General features: G+C 39.4%; 1 long non-coding RNA gene across 2 annotated transcripts in view; it reads right to left on the bottom strand.

Moving 5' to 3' along the window:
- Positions 1 to 222: 222 nt before the first annotated feature.
- Positions 223 to 14,748, bottom strand: part of LOC123791475 (uncharacterized) — a 379,739-nt gene continuing 365,213 nt past the window's right edge. For both annotated transcript variants that reach the window (XR_015724396.1, XR_015724397.1), the window contains 2 exons: positions 6,981 to 7,037; positions 223 to 1,268 (listed from right to left, as the gene is read on the bottom strand). This is a non-coding gene — a long non-coding RNA (uncharacterized LOC123791475). The remainder of the gene's footprint in view (positions 1,269 to 6,980; positions 7,038 to 14,748) is intronic.

Below are 14,748 nucleotides of genomic sequence, written 5' to 3'. Positions count from 1 at the left end.
TGGAGAGAGTTTTCCTGTGGATTTTATTGTCTGAGTACAACAGGGCACAATGGCTGCTAAAAATTAAATTCAAGGGGCACCTGGGTGGCTCAGTTGGTTAAGCATCTGACTCTTGATTTCGGCTCAGGTCATGATCTCAGGGTCCCAGGATCGGAGTCTGCTGGAGGTTCTCTCTCTCTCTCCCTCTCCCTCTGCCTCTTCCCCCAGCTCGGGCTCACTCATTCTCTCTTTCTCTCAAATAAATAAATAAATCTTTAAGAAGAAGGCGGGGGGGGGGGGGGAGGAAGTGGAGGAGGAGGAGGCGGAGAAAGAAAAAAAAAAGATTAAATTCTAAGTCTCTGGAAAGTCTGTGTCAGTGCCTCATGAAGAGCTTTCTTAAGCCCACCTGCATCAGAATCCACTGGATTATGTGGAGTTGTAGACACTGTATCAGGCCTACTGAATCGGAATCTCTAGATAAGACCTGGAATTTGACTTATTAACAACCTCCCCAAGTAATTCTAATGCATTTCTCTTTTTTGTTTTGTTTAGAGAACCACTGATCTTAAGCTTTTTAGAATTATAAACTGCAGAAAATTGGAAGCAATTTTCTCCAATTTATCTCACTTTACACTGGTTTTAACCTTTTTGATAAACCCTACCCCTTAGTTAAGGTGTTAACGTTATTCTGGAGATAATGTGAGACAAGCAAAATGCTCATTGCAAAAAATTTCCAGGCTCTGAATCCCTTGGGGTAGGCTGTCGGTGAGATCGGAAAGAAATCTGCATGGGGGAGGTGTAAACCGTTTCTTTGCTCTTCTCTTTCTGTGCGGAGTGTAGCTCACGACTGTCTCAACTCCCCAGCCCTTTGTCACAAACAGGTGGTCTGGAACCAAACTGAGTCATTACTATGCACCCTAATCCCAGAGGTTCCACGGCAGAGCACGCACCTTTTCAAGAAGCTTAACGTCGGCGATACTTCATCAGGTGTTATCAGCAAATAGCCCCCCTAACAAACACATCATCAGAAGCAATGTTACGGAAAGCAGCAGGTGCCAACTTGAGAATGACAGCCCAGTTCCTAACAGAACACGACTGGGGACTCTTTACGAGGTGGTGGGAGAGGAGGCTGAAAGCCCCGAGGGCGGGCCACATGTGCGAGCAGAAGCAGCCGGCCCGGACCGCGGCTCTGCAAACCAGCTCACTTACGAAACAGCCAGGATGGGAACCGGAGCTGAGGAACGTCAATATCGAAATACCCGGATCTTTTTTTTTTTCCTTTTTGCCATCTAGACAGAAGAAAAAAAAAATGTGTGAATTTTTTTTTAGCATCAGGAAAATAGAATCTATACTATCAAAGAAGTTAGCTTCCTCTAATGATAACTTCCTTCAGTGATAACTGAAGCACCAGTAAAATTATATCATATCTTATTAAACATATTTAGTCAAGATGCCCTTACCTGTTATCTCAGGGGAGCATTCTGAAGGCCTGTGAAATTAACTAGTACTTGGGAATTGTTTTCAAAAATATTAGCGGGATACAATAGTAACTTTAATAGTAATATTATTACCTGGTACTTATTGAGTAGTTACCGTGTTCCATATATGCCTTACTTCATTTAATTGTTTTAACAACAATCTGATGTTATATGTGTGATCCTATTTTATAGATGAAGAAACTGAGACTTATGAGAACTTTGACTTAAATTGTCAAGATTCCATAATTTGTAATTGCCCAGGTTGGAATTCTAACTGAACAACTACAGATCCTATCTTTTGATAAAAAGTCATTGTATACCGCTCGATATCAACTTCAAGTTCTCAAAGATGAGTTAAATTCTAGAAATGTTTACACTGTCTTTTAAATACACTGTCAAAGTAATATGTGGAAAGTTAATATATGTAAGAACTATGGAGTAAAATCATAGTTTGGAGTCAGATCACTGTTCAAATAGCAATTATGGTAATAATTAGCTAGAGGACTTTCGTATTTCAGAAATACTGCTATGAGAAGTTGACAGAATGTGCATTGAATACCTATGTCAGTGTAAATATTCATTAAATGGTGACCATTATTTGATGGATGATGTAATCTTCATATTAAAACTCAAGGGGCATTTTAAAAAGTGGATGCGTTCAGTTACATTTATTAATCAGCATACTTACATATTGTCCTTCAGAGAAAAAGTATGTATTAGAATTTTGGATGTAGGAGGATCTGTCCTGCAGAATAATTATTATTTTTTCAGCTTAAAATATATGTCAGTTTACCTTCAACTTAAATTAAATTTTTACTCTCTAATTGAGATTCTGAAGTCTGAAGCCACAGCTCAAGACTATGGTTGGAGAAGCAGCTATGAAAAATGACTATAGCATGAGAAACACAGGTGTGCTCTTAGATTGTTTAGGTGGAATGAGATACAGTTAACTAGAGCTTAGAAAGTCAAGAAGGGACTTTGAAACAATGATGTTATTAATGTGGATCATGAAACAATGGGAGGATGATGTCAAATGTGAGGGGAGAAAGATTATGACCCATGTATTGAAATCACCGAAGCAGATAAGGGTCATTGGAGTTGGTGGACAAGAGCAATGACGATAAAGGAAATAGTTTGCTGAGTTTTTGAAGGTACTGAAAAGAAGTTTGTAAGCCGCAGTAGGAAGCAAAGGATATGCTAATTACCTAACCCAGTAAACCTCACAGGCCTGTTTCTCTGCTCTTTGATTCCCAAGTTATGCCAGAGAGAACTCTCTAACAAAACAACTGGTTCCATCGTGGGCTCAGCAGAAACCAGCCACTCACGGCTACTGTTCAATGCTCTCATGTCTCTGAATTGATTGAATTTGCGTAAGGGTGTTTCAGGCCTGTAAGAACAAAGCCCCAACCCACAGTTATTTTCTGCAAATAATTTCACTTTCTACTTAAGCGAGATCAAAACTAGTGGCGGTGAGCTTCCTCAGTCTCTCCTGTTTCTCTCCAAAACCCTCAGCTTCTTCCTCCTTCTTCTCCTCCTTCCCATCGCAGGTGAAGAAGTAATTTCAGGGCTCATTCAACTGTAACCTCATTCCATCCCTTCCACATCCTCCGAGAGCTTGTCCCCAAATCGCCCACCTTTCCTCCTCTCTGGTTTGCTCTCTCGCTCTTGAACTCGCTTCCCCTCCCCTAGCACCTCAGACTCTAAGACTGCTGCCCTGCTAACAGGTAATGCTCCCATCACGCCACCACCTGCCCCTGAGCTCCTTCCCTGCTCAATTTCGCAAAAGCTCATTCTCAGAAGAGGAGCCTCCATTTCCTCACTTTTTCTTTCCCATTTGCTCCACTGATCTACTGAGTTGCTCTCTCAGAGGCGTGATAATAATCTGCCAAATGGAAGGTATTTCTCTTCCTTCTTCACCTTTACCTGCTCGGTGGGATCTTTTTCATCATAGCTCTCCTTCGGCGCCTTCCATGCTGCTGCTCTCAAATCGCTCCAAGACTGCTTTTTGGATTATTTCTCTCCCTGCTCCCCAAACAGATGTTTCCGAAGTTTCTATCTTTGTTCCCCTTACTTATATTCTATCTTCTTTTGCTGAAAAGCCACCCGTAGAGGCCTGACTTTAACTCTCATTTTTAAGCAAATGGATGTGTTGACCATTACCTACACCACAAGCTTTCTATCACTTCAAAACTCCCTTCTGATCATCTTCACCAAGATGCCCTAGGAGCACCACACCCGGAGCCCACACCCTTCTCGCCTCCCCAAGCTCCACAACTCTGGGCCTCTTTGGTTGCATACATAGCTGTTGTTCCTTCCCGTTCGAATAGGTGCTAAATCCTATGGATTTTACCTCCTAATATCTCAAACGACCACTTCTGTTTCTGTCAGCACTCTTTTCACTATCGTTCATCTGGTAGCAGACAATATCTTTTAAACGATACCTTTAGAAGTGGGGACGCAAATTTAGAAGTTTAGTATCTTATGAATAGAGGTAGGCAAACAAATCTTCAAAACTGGGATTTCCTCAGGGCACCTGGGTGGCTCAGTTGGTTGAGCATCTGTCTTTGGCTCAGGTCATGACCCCAGGATCCTGGGATCCAGCCCTGAGTAGGGTTCCCTGCTCAGTGGGGAGTCTGCCTCTCCCTCTGCCCCTATTCCTACCCCCCCTCCTCTTCTGTCTCTCAAATAAATAAATAAAATCTTTTAAAAAACAAAAACCTGGGGTTTCCTCACTCCAATATCCACTTCGAACTCCTTTCCAGTCTCTGACTTTAGCCAAGCATGAACAGCAAGCTTTCAGAAGTATTGCAAAGGAGGGAACATACTTGAGATTCCTGGGACATTTTTATTCTTTTACCTATTCGTCAATCTAAGAGACTCTCTTAGATTTTATGTCACCCGCTGGCTTCCGAGAATCTCCCAGCCAGGACTGCCCTCTCCAGGCACTGTCCCTGGCTGCTTTTCTAGACCCTTTTTAATTAAATTAAGTCTTTTTTTTCTTTTGAATCATATTATAGAAGGAGCTTGAGATTTGGAGCCAGAAAGGACTCATATCAAATTCCATCTTCGCAACCTACTGACTCTGAGACTTCAGAGAAATAATATTTCTGTTTGGGTTTTTGTTTGTTTCTTTGTTTATTTTTATTTTACAGTTTGTGAGAAGGGATGATAACACCTACCTCACCTGTTACTGAGGATCAAATGAACTAGTATGTATAAGGCATCTGCCACACAAACCCTCAAGAAACACTAGCTCCTCCCAAACTGACATCAATTTATATGAATGTAACATAATGTCTGGATTATTTGACGGTACCCTTTCTGGAAGAACCATATGGTCTTTCAGGCCATACCTGAGTGAAGGTGCATTTCTAGTAAACACAGTAGTCAGGGGAGAAGATTCTTCTTACCACCCTTTAAAACAACTCCTATTTTTTTTCTATCTTTATCATTCCCATGAAAAAATGGGTAACTGTTGTTATGTTCAAAGGTGGTTATTAAAAAGCTTCAAAATGTCATTTTCCCCCTAACTTCACGAAATCAGGAAAGGAAGCGACTTTGAAAGAATGACTCTGCCAGTCAGGTTGCCTGAAAGCTGGAGGGGTGGGTTTTGGGTGAGAGGTGGCGACGTTGGCAGACAGATGGCAGGGGACAAACTGAGAGGCACAAAGGATGGGCTGGCAGCCTCAGGTACCCCTTTCTCGTAGCCAAGATTCAGGGAGATTTGGGGGTGTGAAGAGGAGTGAAAACCCAGGTGGACAGTCTTTCTTAACTAGCACTAATTAATTAGTCTTGGCTGAAAAATTCCCACTTCTACATAAAAGAACACTGCAGATCACGCAGGGCTGTTTGTTCAAAGATTTTGGATCCGGTTTGGCCATTACAGACTGCAGTGGGCACTATGTGTGACACTTTTCCATCTCAAAATTTTTGTTTTGAATGTGAGCATCTGATTCAGAATCTAGGAGTTTTTTTTACCACTTATAAAATTCTCTGAGACTAATGTGGACACTATTGAATTCCAGGTAAGTTACATTTCTGTAATTCTATCTTTCTTTATCACTTCTTATTTTTTCTTCCTCAGCATCATGTTTGAAACGTGATCTAAACTAGCAGAGTCTTTGGCAGAGTGGTCAGGACATAGGCTGTGAAGCCAGATGGCTGTCTAATAGTCACTCTACCACCTACCAGCCATAAAACCTTGGGCATGCCATTTAACTTCTCCCTGCTCGAGTTTCCTCATATGTAAAATGGGAATAATAATAGCAACTTCACAGAACGATGAACAAGATTAAACAAATTAATATATCAAAAGTCCTTAAATCATGCCTGGCAAATAGTTTTAAGTTCGGTACTAGGCTGGCACATAGTAATCGCTGTACGTGGAAGCGTTAGCTACTACTGCTGCTGGAAGCTGTCAGAGTCAATTCCACATGCTATACTATTACTTTAAAAATGGTACACTGATCTATCGTCTCAGAGGAGTTTATTCAAGTGTGCCAGATAAATGTCTAAATACACTTACTCATCAAACGAAACATGAATTTACTCTGTAAGTTGAAGAGAAGCACAGCGAAAACAAACATTTTATTTTTTAACAGAAAATTGTTTAAGTTTTCGTAACTTGATATAGAATTAAAATAGCTTATAAAAGCATTTGGCAGACTCTGCTGTTGATCAAGTTCAGAAGCAATGTGAGAACAAAATAAAATGATTATTCAATGGATTATTGATTCACTCAATAAGCGATTACCATATGCCTCGCCCTGTACCGAGGTTTGAAGAAGACGCAGTGAAAAAATAAGACCAACTTCCTAACTTTCTGGAGTTATAATCCAGTAAAGTCAAGTCAGATAGATAAATAATTTTAAAATTGCAGGACGGGCACAATGATAGCCAAGTGTGCAATGATGTGGGAACATGGGAAGTGATTTGTATGTGGGGGGTGCTTGGTCATGGTTTGGGCTGGCTGCTGAAGGCAAACGTTCATCCCTCCCCTAAGCTGGATGTCTGTGAACAGAGAAAAAAAGAAACCCTTGGCATCAATATTCTTTCATTCTCATACTTAAACATTTTTCAGTCAAGCCTGAGAAAAAATATAATAACAAGCCTATAGGCTTGATCCCAAGACACAAAGCTTTCAAAGTCGTCGAATTTAGTAGGAAAAATTAATTACACCAAGGAATAGTAGTGCCTCATATTAATACAACATTGTAGTTAATATTTTGATGTCTAGGGAAAAGACGTTCCAAAACTTTACAGGCAAACCATAGGCAGACTTCAGGAAAATGATATGAGAATGTTTTCCTTAATTCTTATGTTCTCCCTGAACTAATGTGATCTGTCAGGGCCCCCATGTAGTACTTAGTGCCATAGAAATACACAGTAGACACTCAGTGGGATAGGAAGAGAAATCATTCCTAGGAATTTTTCCCACAGTAACAGTCCCTCAACCCCCTTCATACAACCATTCACATCCTCCCTGGTCAAATGAGAAGTCAGGAAGCAAAGACAGCGCCTCACTCTCGTTCAACATTGGCCAATCGGGATGAATCAACTCTCTTCTCTTCAAATGAAAACCTGCAAGAAAGTAAGTTCAAAAACTATAATATGAGTAATATTAAGTGGGTATTTAGAATATATAAATATCTTTTAAAAGTTTCTTAAACTTGACTACATGCAAAAAACAAATTAAGGTGCTTGTTAAATAGCTGGTTTCATAGTACAACTCCTCACCACATTCACCTCACTCCACATAGCCATGCTTGCATCACCATCATCTTCTAAGCATCCATCTGTGGCTGCTGCTGGGATCAACCAAGATTTTTAGACATAAAAGATCCTTGTCTAGTAGAATCCAGATTAAACCCACTTCTAATCACATGGGGCTTAAGTTGTTCACTGAGTCTCAGATAACATGTGTGAGATCACCTTTTAGGTTGGAAACTACAATTCTGATATAATCTGGAATGTGCTATGCAACTTTAAACATAATGAATTTGAAGGCAGTCATTTTTCCCTGGACCATACTGAGGAAACTCTCTCTCTCTTCCTGCCAGAATCCTGGTATTACCACCCCAACTTTAAAATTGGCTTCAGTCACAATTTCAGGTATCTAAGGAAATAAGCTCCTATTCTGCAGATTCGTATATTTTTTTTCCTTTCAGTTTATCAAAATAATAGCAAAGGCAGGTTCATTAGCAAAACTTTTCTCCAGAATGCTGATGGCCCAAGCTATACCAAGTGTACTGATGAGGAAAGAAGTCATCCCACGTGGAAAGTGTCGTAAATTGGTTCTTCTAGCTAGGGAAACATAAGGCCGGGATTAAGATGCTAACACATTTTGAGAGGTGCCAGTTCTGGTGGGGAAGGTAACAGGAAAAGTGAAGCGAAGCAAAGGAAGGTGAAACCAGTGCACCTCGATGTGTTACCACACTGGTTTCTGCCTAACAATGAACCACAGAGATGACGGGTTGACTTCTCTTTGTTTTACTTGGCACTCAAAACTTGTTTGTAGGGTTTGCAAGAAGAAAGCAAGCCTCTGAGGAGTCAATGAAGAAGAGAAAGAAAAGGAAAGGAATTTATTTGCCCAACACCTTCCAATCTCCTTTTCCCTTTCAGCAAGGGTCACATCAGCGACAGCCTACTCCTCAGGTTCCAGTTTGCATCTTACCAACCTTTTGATGGCCACCTAGGAAGCCACGTGGTGAGGATTTTCATCTAAGTCAGAAAGTGGAGGAGAAAACAACACAGGGAGAATACCGACTAAGGGAGAAAAAGAAGGAACATATAGGAATCTGAAAAGTGGGAGATTTGTGTCTCCAAATGAAGACAATGTCATCTATATAGTTTTCTCACATGCACAAACTATAACATTTCATGTTTAAGTATTTGCATTCCAACACTGAATTATTCTTTGTGTGAAGCATATTATAAATACAGGAATTTAAGATGTATAGGAAATGGAATAAGAATCACATATCTTAATGGAGTGTGAATTAATATCTTAATAAAAACCCACATATAAGAATATAAATTATATCAGTAAAAAATATTTTCTTTTTTGGATAGAAAAATTACAAAAGTGTTCAAAAATACTTTTTATGAAACAACAGATCCATAATTTTTCTACGAAATGTTGTATCTAAAATTATATTCTTTGCATCAAAATACAGTTTAAAGGAAGATTTTAAATCTATAGAATAAAATATATTGAGTTTGGAATTCCTGATGTGCTCTGTTATGCCACCATTATTAATACCACAAGTAATAGGAAAAAAATGTTGCTTATTGTATCAGTAAAATAAATCACTTTATATTTTGTGTCTTCCAATTATAATACATGCAATAAAATGTTAATTTAATAGAACTTGGAAAATTTTAAAAGGTATAAATAAAGCAATACAATCACCAATCCATACTCCAACTGATTATAACCCTTCCTAATATTTTGTTTCAATCTTTTCATTTAGGCATACATATTTTACATAATCATAAATATTTAAATTGATATTAAAATTCATCTATAATTTTGAACCTTTCTTTTTCACTTAACATTATAGGCTAAGCATTTGCCCATATATTAATCTCTGAAAATAACAATTTAAATGGTTATGTAATCTCTCTCCGTTATACTGATATTCCATAATGTATTGAACCATTCTCTTGTTAGATACAAATTGATTCTGTGTTTTTATTATTAGAAGTAATATTATGATGCACACTATTGTCTAAATTTTGATTATTTTCTAGAGATCAATTAATAGGAAGACAAAAAGCCAAAGAATATTAATTTCTGAGAGAATTATTACTGTATGTTGCTGTGTCTCTTCCCAGAAATAGTATTTGTATTTATACTCCTATCAGAGCACTGTATGGAAATGCCTCAGTGCAAAGGCAGATCCCACAAATTTTCATGTTAGACTTCCATAATATAAGTCCAGTTAATGAAGTATCACCTAACTCTAAATTTTGATGCAAATTTAAGTTTCTCCCCAACCCACTGAAATCCTGGAATAGGAAGGAGGAATGAACTGAAAGATTTCTGAATTTCCCTTTCACAGGGAGTTCTGGGGCTTTCTAGAAGCCTCTTCTGATTAGCTGCCATACAACCCTCTCTCCCTTCAGCTCTGCTGTTAGTGATAATTTGGCCTCTGCACTGGCCCTGTGCCCCGGAAGTGGTTCTGTGAAATAGTGGGGTCCCTCGTGAGAAGACTGAGGCAAGGCTCCTTTCGTCAGGATTCCCACTAGTCCTTTGCACCATTCGCAGTCACAGGTTACTCTCTGCTGGGCCCTCTTTCCATCGCTATGTTGCTTGCAGAATTCCCCCTAGAGAGGACAGTGGCCCCCTCCTATGGCCTTCAAACTCCAGGCAACTGTAAAACTCTTCAAACACTTCTCTTGAAGGCAAACTTCCCTGGAAAGGAGGTAAGGGGAAATACCATAAAGCGGTGGTGGTGGGCGGGGGGGATTGTAGGAATAAATAGCTCTTTCTGTTTTTTCTCTTTCATGTCCTACAGATGTGCAACAGGCTAAAGCTTGCAGAACCAGTTTCACAATCTTTTGGCATGTGCTGCAGAAACAGTATAGCAGCTTTCCGCCATGGGGTTGAAGGGTTCGTGTGCATGTGGAATCGAGACTTCTGCTTAGATTCCAAGACAACAGAGAGCATAACATTTAACATTATCCTAGATACATGTATAGTATGGATTTATATATACATGATACCCCTGTACCTATACATTTACATATGAATGTATTCAGAGTTTGGTGTATCTATATAGCATAATACAGAGATAGATACATTCGGAAAAGGAGACAGAGGAAGAGGACAGAGAAAAGCTATCTAACCCCATACGATATTTAAAGCCTAGGATACAACTTGGGATGGCATTAAATCTCCAATTTTAACTTTCACATGTATTAATTATAAGGTTTTGAAAGTTTATTCCCAGTATCTCTAACAGTAGCTACAAGTCTCGTTCATCTCCTAGGTCCCATCTGAAGATGTGAACATCCCCATGAATCTGCTCCTCTGGCCTCCGTTCTGATGATATGCAAAACCACTTTCTAAGGATACTTCTTTAGATATTGATTCAAGTTACGAAATTGGTGTGAGAAATCTTGAAGAAGCATCATCTACTAAAATTTCTCTCAAGCTTTGGATAAATCCAGTTCAAATATCTAATTTTTTAAAGTCAAGAGAAGTATTTCCATGAGGGTCTAGTGCCTATAAGAAAATATCAGTGCAGGGACATTCTGAAGGTTTGTATCTGACCTTTCTTTGGTTTTAATCACTGAAGTTCTCGACAGCTTAATAAGTTGAAGGTGCTGGGTCACCGTCTAACTTAATAAGGCCCGCCACTGAGACTTGGTCACCTCTGATTGCTCCCATAAGTCTTAACACATCTGGTACTGTCCTCGGGTGAGAAATGTTTTCCATAACTTTCCTCTTGTTCACTACCCTGCATATAAATTGTTTTTATTAACCTGAGAATGATACGGCACTGTATATTTGTGTGAGCTTTTGCCATTTTCAGCTTTATCCTATAGAAAGAGAGTTGATTGTTTTCTCCAAAATGGAATTAAACACTGTTTATCACCAATGTCTTCTTTTCTATTTTTCTACCCTTATTTAATATGGGTCAAACTAACCTTCAGTTTGACATGAGATTAAAGAAATGAACATTGTAACTAGACTCTTCCAGACAATTTACAATACGCCATAGTTGTGGGAAGAAGGAGCCAGATAACAATAGACCACTACTAAAGATTTTCTTCTTCATAGGACAACATATCCAGATGTAAATATCTAGGAGTAATCAATTGTATATGGAAGTGTATATAGTTGGATGATTGGCACATTCCTTTGTCCAGAATGACAAATAAATTGATAGACAATCTATTCTCTTTTATTTCAGTGTATTTTACAAATCTAATGAAAGTCATATTTCTGCTTTCTTTACAATTTCCCATATGGATAATAGTAACATGAAAGTTGATCCAGATGGATAAAACTACAGTTTTATAGTATGGCATTATGCCTGTATCCTGCACCTTAACCTTAGTCATGAAGAATGCTTCTCAGGGCCATTATAGTGAAGTGAAGAAAATTGAGTGTCTTTATAAAGAAAGTGGACCAAAGACAACATGACTATATTTTTATTAAGAAAATTCTGCAGGTGGAAGTAGTTTGTGCTGGAATCTATCCTATCTCCACGAAAACCAAAATATTTGCATACTGAAGTCATCTGCCATCCCATCATTGACACTTACCTTTTGAATGAAAATAGTGTTTGAAATCTTCTCTGATTTAATCCTGCCTAACCTGAATTCATATGCAAATGCCATATTATTCACATAGTATTGCACCAAAAATGTGAAAAGAAGAAGAAGTAGCTAGATAGGGTCAGATGATAGCCAGCTAGTCATTCGATTACACAAAAGGTAAAGACCAATCTGGTCATAATTGGGTCCATTCCATGATAGAATAGTTCAAATTTCTCCCAAATCAAGCTAAAGCAATTTTGGAAAGAGTAAAAGCAATGTTCTAGTTGTGGTATTTTTAATTTGCATACTGCAATGTTGACTTAAAAGCTTCGGTTTCTCCTAACCATCATTTTATATGTCACTAATATAAATCTCTACATGAAACAATAGTTTTGTCATGTCACTTCAACATTAGCTAGACTAAACTATTACTCCTTTGTGTTCTTTCTGTCTTCAATTACATACTATAATTCCCTCAGTCGCTAAAAGGCTGGGGCGGGGGTTGGTTGTGATTGTTTACCTCCTATTACTAAGTCACTATTCCAGAATTTCCTTTAACTTCACATCATACAATTCATTTGTAAAGGAAGTTTCCTGTGACTCCAATCTAAGATGCTTACATTAAGATTTTAAACAGCTTTATCTGCTCACATGAATTTATCTACCAGATACATGGACATGCAGAGATCAACAAAATCTACCTGCTGTTCCTCACTTTCTCTCTCATTCAGGTCCAGCGCAATGCCTCTAACATCCCTATTAAAATGCAGCTTCTTACAGTTCTTCCCTATGCCCTGTAAGATCATCTTCTCTATCACATTTCTGCAAGCTGATCACTTAGCTATTTAATCACTTGCACAACTAATCATTTTATTTTATGTTTTATATAGCACTTCCCACACCTGCACTCCTTGTGAGTCTATCTTTTGTCAAACTTGGAGGATGCCTCACTGGGATATTCACAGAATCCTAGGGTTCTAATTTGCAATCGTACTTGTATAATGATTAAGCCTGAAAGAGGCTCAAAGACCTTCTATTCCATCGCTCACATTTGCAGCTAAGAAAAAATGCTCTAGGTGGCAAAGACAGGATTAAAACACCAACCACTAGATTTCAAGTTCACAGCTCTTACTGCAACAGCTTGCACTTACAACCCATAAGAACTGCTGCAAATTAGTCCTCTGCAAATTAGCAGTCTTAAAAGTGTCAGTACTCTCTACACTCCTGTATTAGTCAGGGTTCTCCAGAGAAACAGAATCAATAGGATATATGCAGATAGAAGTAACAGGAGATTTATTATATGAATTAGCTCACATGATTACAGAGACGGAGAAGTCCCGTCAGTTGCTGTCCACAAGCTGGAGAACCAGGAAATCCAGTGGAATAATTCAGTTCCAGTCAGAAGCCCTGAGAACCAGAAGAGCTGATGATGTAACTCCCACTCTGAAGGGGGTGCAGTGCTATCAGTCCCAGAGTCAGAAAGCCTAAGTCTCAGAAGTTCCAATGTCCAAGGGCAGAAGATGAACATTCCAGAGATCATTTGCCCCTCCTCCACCTTTTTATTCTTTTGGGGCCCTTAACCCCTTAGCCTACTCAAGCTGACATAAAATTAACTATCACAACTGTTAGGTCTCTCAGCGGATCCCAAGTCATGTAGATATTCACACTGTGCTTCAAAACGTTTCAGAATTCCCTGCCTTGTTCTTTACCTCATTATCCCTCCTTATTTTCTCAGGCATACTTGGTCACTTTTGCTACATCTCTTGAATCTGTTTTTACCTAAAAGTCACGTCTTAAGCCTTCTCTTCCAGTCTACTACAGCCATTTTAATTTCATCTCCTTCCACTTAAAAGCTTTCTAAGATTCACTTCCTTACCTTTGCAGAATAATTAACTTTCTCCATTGCCATTGATGGTATCATGCTCCTGGTGATACAAACCACAAATAACTGTTTGTGCATGCTACAAGTCAGCCACTGCGGAGACGGTGAGAGCACGTATCAGGTACTTCATATGTACACATCAGGTCCCCTCTGCCTCACCAGTCTCTTGTCCCAGTGCCCATTACACGACGGGCTCTGAATGGACTCTGACCAACTTTGTGACTGACAGTTTTCTATTTCATGCTCATATATTACTTCTCCTTCAACTAACTATGGCCTGCTGGAGGTGGGGATTTTTTACAATCACATAACGAAGAAAGAAACTTGGACCTTTCCACGTATGTTGGTGGTAGCTAAAACTCATATACCATTCCATGATATCCCCACTGAAATTTGTCTAAAGGACAGTGTTAAAGGAAATCTTACTAGCAAGGAGAGATAAGAGCAGTATACTGGGTCATTCACCTAACGTGGAAGGAGAAGTGATCTGAAGTATGGTTATACATGGACTTATGGATAGTGGGAAATGCCTTGGCTGTTCAGTTACGGGCCAAAGAAAGCCCATCACAGAATCGCTAAAAAAGAAGATGGATGGAATGACTTGTTTTGTGGATATCAGCCAGCTTGTTTCCTCTGCGACCCCAGGGCTTAAACGTCCTTGGGCAATGGGACTACGAAAAGAGTGGCCAGGATGAGCGCAAGCTACGCGTGGGCTCCTTTTCCCCAAGGCTAATCTAGTTACTGCCACATCTTAATGTTTACCAGAGGCTAAGACGGAACCCAAGTCCATGCTAGAGCACCATTTCCTGAAGCAACCAGCCCCTGGGATGGCAGCAGGTGGATTACATCAGACCTCTTCTCCCCTTAGGGATAAACAATGATTTCTTACCAGTATCTAAGAAGGGAATTGGTCAAGAGAAGGAGGTGAGAGAAATATTCCAGGTGGTAGGACCAATATGAGGGAAGGTTTAAAGGTCTGTTCCAGGAACTGAAAATATTTAGATGGAAGTTCGGAAAGGAGGTAAGAGATAAGGCTGAAGAGAAACGGCCAGATGTAGAAGTCTTACACACTTCCAAACTAATAAGGAATTTTTGAGTTTATTGTCGCATTGGTAACCTGAAGGAGGCAAGTCTCAGTTT

This window comes from Ursus americanus, chromosome 5 (genome assembly GCF_024610735.1).
Source record: "Ursus americanus isolate L20-20 chromosome 5, mUrsAme1.1.p, whole genome shotgun sequence".
NCBI classification, from domain to species: Eukaryota; Metazoa; Chordata; class Mammalia; order Carnivora; family Ursidae; genus Ursus; species Ursus americanus.
The sequence above is the reverse complement of the archived record's forward strand: the minus strand, read 5'-3'. Positions and strand labels throughout refer to the sequence as shown.